The sequence below is a fragment of the Antechinus flavipes genome, chromosome 6, assembly GCF_016432865.1.
Source record: "Antechinus flavipes isolate AdamAnt ecotype Samford, QLD, Australia chromosome 6, AdamAnt_v2, whole genome shotgun sequence".
Lineage (NCBI taxonomy): Eukaryota > Metazoa > Chordata > Mammalia > Dasyuromorphia > Dasyuridae > Antechinus > Antechinus flavipes.
The window spans coordinates 75,942,155-75,955,392 of record NC_067403.1 but is presented as its reverse complement, the minus strand read 5'-3'; positions in this window follow the sequence as shown (position 1 = coordinate 75,955,392).

Sequence of the window (13,238 nt, the reverse complement as noted above, 5' to 3'; positions counted from 1 at the left end):
GTTTACTGATGTAGTGTCATCCATAATAAATATCAGGTAGGATTTCAACTGTGATTTTCCTGACTTCAACAAACCTTTATTGAACTCCTTTCAAGTGTCAAATAGGTGGGGGAAAAAAATCCCACCTGCTTCCCTCACTCCACCACCAGAAATCCATATTTCACTTGAGGAAAGAAAATATATACAGAGATAAATATATACTGTCATTCCAAAAAAGAGAGGACAGGCACATTGTTGCTGGGATAGTGGGAGAGCCAGAGGTAAGTAAAGGGCACATGTAGGTAATGCTTTTTGAACACCTGGACTGTCATGTCTACAAGAACAGCTCACATATTGTACTGTGTTGATTAAGCTTTGGACAGTTCTTGGAGAATAGAGGACAAATCCCTGTCCTTCCAGAGCTAAGAAACTACTAGAAATGATCGTAGCCACCAGACAACAATGGTGAAAGGCTTTTACATAACTGCTATACATAGCAATGTGCCCGTGATTAAGACAATTTATCCAAAGAAGCAGAGGGATTCTACTATGCCATTGCAGCTCTGCCGTGAAATTCTTATGTGACCGGGAACAAACTAAATGACCACTCTGGGTCTCAGTTTTGCCATCTGTAAAATGATAGGTTTGAATTAGAATAATTTCTAAGTTTCTTTGAAGTACCAAACTCTTTGCAATATAAGTACAATATGAAAAACAGTAAAGCAATGAAAGTGGGTTGCTAATTTTGGAGTGTGAAAAGTTAGATTTAAAAAAAAAAAAACAACAGTTAACAGCTAGGTGAGCATGGACTGATCACTCAATTTCTCTTAATCTTGTCCTTATCTATAAAACAGATATGATACCTTGAGTACCTACTCAAGGTATTGAGTGTTATTATTATTATAGTGTTATTTGGAGGGTCATATAAGATTCTTCACCTTGCAAATTTGAAAGCCCTTTTTTGCTACTGTTATTGCAATAGAAAAGGTAACTTGAAAGAACTTGAAAGAAGAGGCAAGGGGACATAGGATGGGATACAATATCAACAGAAAGAACCTGAATTTGCATTCAGAAAACTTAGATTCAAATCCTCCCTCTGGGCACTTATTACCTATGTGACTTTAGACAAGTCACTTAATCTCTCTCAGAGTCAGGATCCCTTATCTGTCAAATTAGTTATGGGAGATTGACTAAATGATAGCTGCTCCTTTCATGGTTCTAAGTTCATAGCCTATTAGATGCTGTTCCTCTCCAATAAGCAAACATTTTCACCTCTCAGTATCTTGTTAATATCATCTTTATTTTCTCATCTTAGGAGTCACCTGCTGCTTGGGCAGCCCCTGCTATTTAGGTACAACTCACAGAATCATATTGCAGACCTGAGAAATTTCTCAAGTGATTATTATCTAATTCCACTTACTGCCCTAGGTACGTATGGTAATATTCATCCATTTCACAGATAACACAACTAAGATTCACAAATTCCATTGTTACATAGCCATGAAGAAATAAAAAGTTATGAGACAAAAGTTAGGATTTCCAATGTCCAGGATGAAAGCATTTCTTTTTTTTAAAGCTTTTTTATTTTCAAAACATATGCATGGGTAATTTGACAACATTGATCCTTACTTAGCTTTGTGTTTCAGATTTTCTCTTCCTTACCTTCAGCCTCTCCTCTAGATGGCAAGCAATTCAATATATATTAAATGCGTTAAAATATATGTTAAATCCGATATGTATAAACATATTTATATAATTCTCTTGCTGTATAAGAGAAATCAGATCTAAAAAGAAAATGAGTCAAAAAACAAAATGCAAGTGAAAAACAACAGAAAGAGTGAGAATGTTATGTTGTGATCCAGATTCAGTTCCTACAAACCTCTTTCTGGGTGTACATGGCTCTCTTCATCACAAGATCATTGGAACTGGCCTAAATCACCTTCATTGTTGAAAAGGGCCATATCCATCAGACTTGATTGTTGTATAATCTTGCTGTTGCTGTATATAATGATCTCCTGGTCCTGCTCATTTCACTTAGCATCAATTCATGTAAGTCCCTCCAAGGCTCTCTGTATTCATCCTGCTGGTCATTTCTTACAGAACAATAATATTCCATAACATTCATATACCATAACTTATTCAGCCATTTTCCAACTGATGGGCATCCACTCAGTTTCCACTTTTTTGCCAATAGAAAAAGGGCTGCCACAAACAGTTTTGCACATGTAGTCCCTTATGAAAGCATTTCAAAGCAAGAAGGGGTTCACTTTTGAAAAACATGAGGACTAAGGAGTTGGAAGTGGGCTTTAACTTAGCAAAATATAAGAGATAAAACAAAGATTATGAGCTAAAGTATTGTTCTTTTAGGATCCTGTGCTTCTTTCAGCTCATTATTTTCTTAAAATGACAGGTCTTTTTTTTTTTTTTAATCTAAGAATTTAATTCCTAGTTTGAAAATTCATTAGCTACAAAAGGGTACAAATTAAAAGCTGGCTATCTAAGCTAAGCACCTCTGGTAATTAGCAAGCACAGAGGAAGAAGGAAGCAGTGGGGGCAGCAGCATCAGGAAGAGACTTTCAGACTGCTGTGGCTTCTCTTGCATCAGCATGTTTTCTCACAAGGTCTTTATTGGGTCATCTCTAAATATACATGAAATCTTTACAAAAAAAGGACAGAGATGGAATAAACCCAATGGACAAATTCCACACAGGAAAAAAGGAAAATGTTCATAAAAGCGTTCAGAACCCACAGTATTATAAATGCCCATCAAAATTCTCAAATAATTGAGAAATCTCCTTGGAGCAAGATGGCAAGCTAGAAGTACCTCCCTGAACTACTTTATATCTTGGCTAGGCTTTATTCTGCATATGTGTTGGGGTTTTAATCTGCTAATGGGATTTGCTTTGGTCTTAAGAAGTCTCTGAACATCTTTTATGGTGCCATATGTAGGAGATAAGTTCCTCCTATTTAGAAGGTTTTGTGTGTGTGTGTGTGTGTGTGCTGAACATAGCGTTCAGTGAGTATATGAAAACTCTAAATATAACAAATAATGAATAAAATAAATATTTGTCAAAGAAGTCCCAATGGATATACATAATTATGATTTGTATATACTAGAAAAGTACACCAACAAAGGCTATATATACATCAACAGTCCTGAGTGCCACTGAAATCAGATTTAAATATAATTTGCATATGTTTAACAAATAAATAAAAACATAATAAAAACAGATAACATTACATTTTAAAGCTAAGTCAATATGCAGCCCTCAGTGTTCCTTTTGTTTGAATTAGTGGCCCTAGGATATCTAGGTGGCACAGTGGATAAATCCCTGGATCTGAAGTCAGACTCTTCGTTCAAGTTAAAGTTTAGCCTCAAGCACATAATAGACCCTGGGTAAATCTTAGTGTTTGCCTCAGTTTCCTCATCTGTAAAAGGAGCTAGAGAAGGAAAGGAAAAAAACGCCAGTACCTCTGTCAATAAAATCCCAATTGAGGTCACAGAAAGTCAGTCAGAATTGAAAATGACTGAACAAGAATTTCTATTTAAGTTTAACACCAGTATTCTAGGTTGAAAAAAGGAATGTAAAGGGAAAAAGGAAATATTTATCCATCCCAAAATGTGTTCACAATCGTACTTCTGAATGATTAGTTAAAAAAACTAGTTATTTCAAATTTTAGAGTTGGAAAAAGATGGCAAAGATTTTCCAGATAGAGAAATTTTCAATATTTGAAGAGATTATCTTGTCTAATCCCTGTGTTAAAAATAAAAATAAAACTTAGAGATCCACATCCCTAGGCAGCCCATTCTATATTAATGGCTCTAATTATTAAGACATTTTGTCTATATTAAATCAAAATTTATCTCTCTGCACTTCTATTCATTGATACCGGTTCTGCCCTTCGGAACCAAGGAGAAAAAAAATACAGTCCTTTTAACCAGTAGTCTTTCTAATACTTGAAGAAAGCTACCTTAATATCCTTTAAAACTCACTCATTTTTAAATCTGGAACTCAAAATCTTAGAAAAATGAATGTTGAAAACTATTTTTATATATAATTGGAAAAATAAAATACTGAAGAAAAAAACAAAAACAAAAATTACAAAACTCACTCATTTTTTCCTATGGATATGCAGGCCACATCTTCCTGGCTGCCCTCCTTTTTTTGTGTTCTGCCTTGTCAATCCCTTCATTTAATGACTTATTAATAATAAAAATAACTCCCCTTGCACTATCCTTCCCAGAAGAAGGGTTCTTCATTTCCTAACTCCATCTGAATTGAGTTACCTGTTTCTAGAACCTATACTACAGTGCTCTTAGCTCCAGATCACACACATATATACACTAGGATCCCTTGAATATTTAGAGAGATGATTTCCTGTGTCACTAATAGCCATAACTTTTACCCAGCTCCATGTTGCTTTATATTGACTTAACCACAGCTTTGAGTCTCTTTTTGTCCCTCTGTCTTTATCTCGGTCTCTCTGTGTCTGTGTCTGTCTCTCCTTCTCCTTTAGCTTTACACCTCCCATTCATGTTAGTTGGGTGGGTCCTTAGTTACTCTCAGTGCTTTGGGTCAGCTGGATTGGGTCATCGATGCAAATTGCCTAGAGTTTCCCCAACATGAAAATATATAAAGGAAGTAGAGGTGACCCAAATATCCATTCCCCTACTACTACTGTGTCCCAGGAAGACAAAGGGCTAGGGGTAAAATTAAAGCTAGAAGAGACCTCGGAAGTGATCTAGTTCTCATTTTGAGAAAAGAAATACATGACACGCTGACTTATGAAAGAGAGATTTCATTTATTCTCCTTAGACCAAAAAGACAGTATTAGAACCAATAGTCCAGAAGTTATTGAAAGATCATAGATTTAGATTCTGAGAGGAATCTAGTTGGCATTTGGTCCCTTTCCTCCTTTTATAGAGGACATTGAGAGTCTGAAATTTGGAAGGTGATTTAACACAAGTTTTAGAGATAAATGGCAAAGCCAGTACCTGAATCCAGGGTGTTAATGTCACTATGTTTTTTAAAAAATTGAGTTAATCAATTAGACTAGATTGCTGCTAGGCCTTTAATATTTGCAAATCTGTGATCTTTTTGCTTTTATCTAAAGAAAAAAAGGCCAGGGTCTTCCATTTTATCCAAGGTCCTCTTCAGTCAAACTGATCTATATTTGACCACTGGAAAATTTCCAGTCCAGAAATCTCTGGTGGGGAAACTGAGGCAGGTGACTTTGCCCAGCCCTCTCTCACTTCAATACAATTCACTAGCATGTTACCTCCCTGAAGTCATGGTCCTTTTCAAGAATGAAGGACAAGGACAAGCAACAACAACAGCAACAGCAACAAAAACAAATATTATTCCCTCTGTGGTAACAGCTTATTCTCAGTACATGTATCAAAATCATTACTTCCTAAAATTAATTTTTTTAAACAAATCTTATTCTTTGAATGGATAGTTCTTCCCACTCCTCCCTAACAAGTCACACTCTTTTCTTCCCACCAAAACTGCTTGAGGGTATACTTTCTCAGTCAAATCTATCTTTTGATTCTAATAAGCATAGGTTATACTTGATGGAGGGCTGCGTTTAGAGTCGGGAAGGCCAGGATTCAAATGCTATCTCAGGTACCTAATGTTGGCTCACTTTAGGAAAGTCACTTAACCTATTTGTAAGCCTAGTTTCATAATCTGTAAAAAGAGGAATAATAATATAGAGGCCATTATGAAGATGAAATAAGATAATATGAGTAAAAATGCTTTGCAAACCTTAAAAACCTTATGTGATGTGACTATTATTTATCGCCTGGGTTTTTAAAGATGATCAGTAAGAAGATGCACCCTAATCTACATAGCTAAAAAGGGTAAGGTCTGAACTAAAGAGAACAATAAGACAATCTTTAGTTCTTTTCCATTCAAATTTTAAATTTCTTAAGCAGCAAGTTTCTTTCCTTATCTTCCTGGGCTTCAATTATTGGCCAATAGTCAGTCCTAGGGTTAGTTCTTACAATTTGCATGAGTTTTACTAGTGTGGTCTTCAGATTAGCTAAATATTTCTACTTACTTGCACATGGAAACCCATAGATAATGAGTGTATTTTGTGATTTATAAAACCTTAAGCCTTTAGAAATCACATGCAAGCTGAAGGATAGCTCAGCATTTTTTTTTTTTTTTTGCAATTTTTTTTCTTCCTCAATGAGGACAACTATTCATCTCCATTTTTAACATATGTGTTGGAAAGAACACTGGATTTAATGTCAGAAATGTTTGGTTCAAATCCTGACTTGTGTGACTTATGTGTGACTCTGCAGTTTTAACTGGGGTTTCATTTTCTTTATTTGTAAAATATGAGGTTAGATTAGAAACTCTCTAAGGTCTATTTCATATCTAAATTCAGTGAGCTACTATAATTCACCCTTATTTCCCTTTTTGCTTGGAATATGATTTGTCCATTTTGCAAATGTGTCCACTATTCCTTTGTAAGGATCCTGAGGGCAGAGAGCAGATCATGCAATTTTATTTAAATATCTCACACTAGTCTTACCCTGAGAGTATCATGCTTTACACAATAAATGCTGAAAGTTGCATGCAAATCAGATGTAAATTGAATCACGTTTTAAATGCACTAAGGGAGCTTACTATTTAAAGGAATCCTTTGTGAAGCAAAAACATTTTTCTGTAATACAAATCCTTTTTCTGGCTTAATCGCTTTTGTAAGTGTGGGTTTACTTATATCAAGTGAGTTATTTTAAGTGGAAAATGCATATACAGAGCTAATAATTTGTGTTCCATAATTGCCTGAAAGAGGAAAGAGAAAAGGAATTTGGGAAAAAGCCCAGGTCAAAGATCAAGGTCTGAAAGGGATATCACCTCAAAGGTAATTAGAATCCAACCTCCTCATTTTATAAATGAGGAATGATTAAAGGAAAGTCATGTGATGGGAGTGTCATGCTCTTTGCTCCACTGAGGATAACCTAACCCTGGGAGTCCTGTCAGGTAGATCTTTACAGCAAAAACTATCTGATGACATAGTAGACCCACAATCATTGGACTTCTGGATGGTGTCACCTGGGTGTAGACTCTAGGCTGCTAGCCCAACTTCGCCACGGATAGAAAATAAACTTAGAAAAGGGGAAGATGGTAAGAAAGACATCACTGATTCTCTTAGCTACCTTCCTAGCTGAAAAACATCCCTTCTTCAACTCCATCTCATGGAATTTCCTCCCTTTCACATACAACTTAAGTACCATCTACTACATAAAGTCTTTATTGGTCCCTCCATTTCCTGGTCCCTGCCTTCCCAAAGTAGCTTGTATGTGTTTGTATTTAAGTTCATATTTATGCTATATGTATTTTTATAAGTCCTTATCCCTTCTGTATATATTACTTATAAAAAGTAAATGGAAGGTAACTTTAGATGGGGAAAACAGTAGGAACCTTGGAAATTAGGAAAAGTTTCCTGCTGAAAGAAAATCATTATTGAGCTAAAAATTGAAGGAACTAAGGTTTCTAAGAGGCAGGAAAGGAAATGGTGGATTACAGGTTTAGAACATAGCCTAAGTAAAAGTACAAAAAGGGGAAATAGAAGGTACAGTGTGAGGACCAGCAAATAAGACAGTTTCCCCCCCCTACTTTTGACAGTGGCTTCCTAAAATGTGTAAGCCCTACAAAATAACTAGGAAAATAGAGATCTTAAAAAAAAAAATAAGGATCCTTCTAAAAGAATGAAACATAAATACAACTCTCAGAAAAAAAATACAAGTTTATCAAGTACAAAGACACATGAGCCATGGTGTATTTTCTTATGACTAATATCATATGGTACTGTCTTAAGAAAGATCAAAAGTATGTGACAAAGTTGGTGAGTGTTTAAAAATAGAGTAGGGTTGGATAAAAAAGGATTTATTGCTAACTGCTGACAATATATAACATTATATCCATAATAATATATAATATAATAAATAAATTAGTATATTTATGTCTCCTAATAACAATTAATATCTTTATTTCTTCTAACTCATCTCCTCAGGACTTCCTCTATCAGAAATCTCTTCACTCTGAAAGCTCAGTCTATCTGTGGACTACCTTTCACCATAGAGTTATTCTGAGTGAGACCTCTCCTTCCAATTAACTGATTCCTTCCAGTATCTCCATTTTAAGAAGGACACCCAGGTCAATTGTATCTTTACTTCTATCCTGGCTGTATTCTTGACTTAGCTCCCTTTTATTGGTTTTCTTCTCCCATTCTTCTCCCTCCCTACTCCTTGTAGGCAGGAACTGTCATTCTGTCACAGTGTCTAACAATAAGTGTTTAATAAACGCTTGTTGACTTGACTATTAGCTATGGAGGATAACTGATACACTCATCTTACAGGGAGGGAAATTGAGGCTCACTAAGAGTGAATAGATTACCCATAGGTTCACACTGAATGTCAGAGGCAGGATGCAAATCCAAGTCTGCCTGGTTCAATAGCCAGTATTCTATCCAATAAACCATGTTATTAGGGGATGTGGTTGACTACCCAATTGGATACTTTAACTCCACAAATAGTGTAAACCAAAGCATATTTTGTTTCAACTCATTACGCCAATAGATGCTTGACCATAGCATTATGTTTTTTCCCCTAATATTTTCCCTGTCAAAAGTGCTAGAAAACAGGAATTGTGAGCCATTATATAAACTACTAAAAGAAAAAAAAAAAACATTAAGAATTCTAGTTAATACTTGGATTGGAGAACCAACTCCTGAGTCATTGCAAGTTGACTGCATCTTTTTTGCTACTCTGCAGAAGTGCAGTTTGGAATTAAACATTGAACAGCTAGGACTTCCTGGGAAAAATCAGGTGAAGTTAGAATCCTGGAGCTTATAAATTGTAACAGCTGGTTTATAGTTGCCATTATTAGATTTTTTTTTTTTTTTTTTTTTTAGATAGACTGACTCTCCATCCTTCTATTTTCTCAAGAAGGCAGACCAATCTGGAAATTGAAAAGGACACTCTGCCAAACTGAGTTAAGGACAGTTTCATGGTGCCTTCCTTTTCTCTTAAAAGAAAAAGAAATATCGTGATACTAAGAATGTTTTCTCCAAAGCAAGGCTCTGAGAGTAGATCTTGATGTTGCTCTCCAAAGCCTCACCCGGACTTTCAAAAATGGCCAAGGATTGAGTATCACTTCAACAAAGTTATTTACTTTTGCTTAACTGTGAGAGAATCTCTGGAAAACTAATCATAGAGAGTTTATGTGAGTCCCCAAATGCCCCTTCTTCCCAATGGGGAAATCAGAATCTCTGGAGCAAGTGGCCTTTTTTATATTACTGGCAATTTTGTCAAACTAGTAAAGCCTATGGACCTTTCTCAGATCAATCAATTATATTGAACTACAATTATCAACATATATATATATATATATATATATATATATATATATATATATATATATATATATATATAGTAAAAACCAAGTTCATGGACCCAAAGTTAAGAACTTCTGCTTTAATATTGACATTCAACATAATTTGAAGACTTTACACAGAAGAAATTTCTCCAGCCTTGCTCAGGAGCCATATCACTACAGAAAAGCAGTCAGAAAGAATTCTTCCAAGGGTATTATGCTGTTATCATTTCAAACACACTTTTTTTTATGTCTATGGAAGCTCAATCTTATTGGCAGCCATGAGATGGCACATAATATAGAGAATCCACAAGAATGTGAGTTACAACAAATGTGAGTTGTATGTTTGTGTCCACATATTCCATAGGGCCTAGGAGTAAATGTATGTTTTATATATTTATATATTCATTTTTAAAAAGTTCTTAAGTGATTTCTAAGCAATTACCCATCATTCTCTTCAATTCTAATTGGAGCTTAGATCTAAGATCCTCTCCTTTTGTGGAATACCGTTCCAATGGATTTTTCCTACTGTTAGATTTAGCCATTATATTCTCTTAGTCTTATTGTACTGATTGGTCTGCATTTTTCAGGCTTATTTTAAGCATTGGAAATAAAAATTTAAAAAAATTATAAGTTTGTTCAACATTGAACATTAAAATGGCAACATAGAAATTATTTATTTCACTTTGTCAATGTAGATACTCAGAAGAAGTTATGCAGGCCAAAAGATTAACTTATAGTCTCTAATAAATAATTCATACCACCTATCATCTCTAATCCAAACAACATTACTTAACCTTGGACTGTATAGATATAGTGCTAGTGTAAAGCGTTTATATTTTGCTAAGTGAAAAGAATCAAATATATTTTGGACATTATTATTACTATTTTTAAAAAGTGTTCTTTCCAATTGAAACTGGATGACTAAATAACATAGAGTATGCCTCAAAGTATAGAATTAATTGATATTAACAAAGAAAAATATTTTTTAAAAAAGCTGTAATTTTTCTTTCTTTTCTTTATGCATCTAGTCCATATATCTGTGGTATGTTGACTAACAAATTATACATTTGTTTGTGTGCCTGCTAAGTTATAGGAAAAACTTTATAATCCTTCAAAATATATCTCTATGTAGTCCCTACAGTCAGTTAAATATGTCAGTCTATATAGAAAGGTTTGTTGACCAGGTTGATAAGAGGCGATAAGTGTCGTGCATAAAATGCCTGATTTGGTGACAGGGAAAATGTGTTTGAATTACATTTCAGACATTTAACTGTTGTTGTCCATGGGATAAAGGTCTCAGAAACTCAGTATCTATCTTGTTAAAATGGTGATAATTATACTTAAATCTTTTACCTCCCAGAGTTGTTTTGAGGAAAATTTTACTTGAATGTGACTTGGTAATATTGTTGTTCCATTTGGGATAGCATCCTTTCCCATTTTAATGGGTATTTGCATTGCCCTACAAATTTCTCATCATTTAAAAATAGCTCGATCCAAAGTAAAAAAGACCAATTACTAAGTCACATGAGGCCTCAGACCTGCTGCACAGCATCCATATTTTAGTTGAATTTATTTGGATGATTTCCAGAAGACGACAGAAGATGTCGGGATTTTGGCAGGAGTTTATATGAAGTCATCTGCTCAACCTTCACTTGACCTTGGCTCTGCGTTGATGGAACTCTGCTGGGATGCTTGATGATACATTAGATGACATTTGATTTGATGCAGTTCCTTCACTCTCTCCTTGGTGAATCTAAGTGAAAAATGGAGGAGGTGAAACTTTTCGTTTGGGGAAGGATGAAATGAATCTGTTCAGATGCCAAGTAAAGTTACATGGACTTCTGAGCTAGTCACTGATATCATTTTAATGATGAGATTGAATTGGGAATCAGTCTCATTCACTCTGAAAATCTCTTCTTTCAGTATTTAAAAATCCTTATGACCTAGTTCAAAAATTCTTATTTGCCCTTGCACATTCAAGTATAACTATCCTAAACAAAGTTAGATCTGAGTGGGATAGAAAACTTCCCATCTGATACTCTGATTATCTTTCCAGCCTAACCAGAAGGAGAGAAAGCTCTGATATTGCCCACAGTTCTCATTCATTTTGGGTAGTTCAGGGAGATAAGATCCAGTCAGAAAATGCCTTCTAGAGCTAATACTCAATGTACCAATCAGGAAGTCTTTCACTCTTGGGTTTGACCCCTGTGAATATGATGGGAAGTAAATAATCCCCAAACAAGAGGACCATAGTAATCTCCTTCTACTTAAAAAGTTTCCTGCATTAGTGTACAACATTCTATATCTATAAAAGAACATTATGCTTGTGTTATAATTAGTAAGACATAGATGTGTGTATAAGAGGAAATTTGTTCAATTTTAAAAAAATAGTTATTTCACCTAGGAGTGAATATATAATCCTATATTTTCTCTACATTTACCAATCAATAAAGTTCCACAGATGTCTACTCTGATTCCTCATTGCAGTACAGATTCTTAGAGTATACACTCTGGTAGCTCCCATCAAATTACAAGGTTTCAAGTGTGGGCTCAGTGGCAATGGGCTGCATGTCTCTTCTTCCAAGACTAATTTCATCATGTTTGAAAAGGTTTTACTAGGTTAACCAGAAAATATTTAATTTTTTAGCCAGAGTAACTCATGAAGACCATCTCCTAAGCTACAAAGAGGTTATGATTGGAGTGAATGATCGAAGTACTGATACTGATGAAAAGACACATCCTTCAGAGTGTGAAGGTACTGTGGTTATGTGCACAAAAAGGACTAAATCAAAAACTTTAGCATCAAAGAAATAAGTGGTCTCCTATGGAATATATTTTGTCTTCAGTGCTTACATCCTATCCTGGGAACCATCACGATCACAATCTAATTGCATGGAAATTTTTGAATCCTTACACGCAGTTACCCAGTTTTTGGATGCCCAGCAGTTTGCTTTCCTGTCTGCCTCCATGTGTCTCTACATTTGTCAAGGTTATCTGATGCTGGGAGGTCACTAGGCTGCATTTTATCCTTTAGGTCCACAGTAAAGAGCAAACCTGCAGATTCTGTCAAAAAAGGTGATGTATGACTGCTGAGAAATTCAAATTACTTCAAGGGCAAGAGCCAACAAAGTAACGTCCAACTTCAGAATGAGATCACAGCACCATGCTCTCATTTTGTATGTGATCTGCATTCTGTATGTGAGGATGGGCGAGGGCCAAAACATGAGTTCATTGAAGGAATGGGCAAGTATTCCTTGTTAACCACTTATATGCTCCACAGATTCAATAAAGGCTCTCATCTATCACCCTTGTTATAAAACCTTCCACTGAGCATTGCAGCTTAGAAGTTCCTCACAGAACTGGAAAACCAGAGATTTAGGGAAGATGTACATGATAGAGAAATCTAATCTAAGTTGCTGGTAATTATTTGGACTGAACCCCAAAGTGTGCTATCATCTTAGAAGCCAGGCTGCATGGAACAAGCTAGGTAGAAAATGTTTGGCAGTCTCTTGGTACCTACTGGTTTGGAGAACCTCCTAAACTTCTTGAAGTAGCTGCCAGACATTCAATGTCCAGACTATTTTTTTTTTCATCTGTTATGGCAACAAGCTGATTTTCAGATAAGATATAAAACTGAGATTTTTGACTGCTGGTGAGAATTTCAGTTCCCAGGGGAATATTCTTTGGCATTTCAGCAATTAAGAACTCAAAGCATTCCAGAGATGCTTTTTGCCATTGGTTCATGTAGCACTTTATGGGGAAAGTTACTTAAAATATCAAGCATTGTGAGATCAAGAAAGTAGCACAAAAAACAAATGTCACAAAATATAACAATAACAATAAAAAAATACATGGATACTCAGTTTT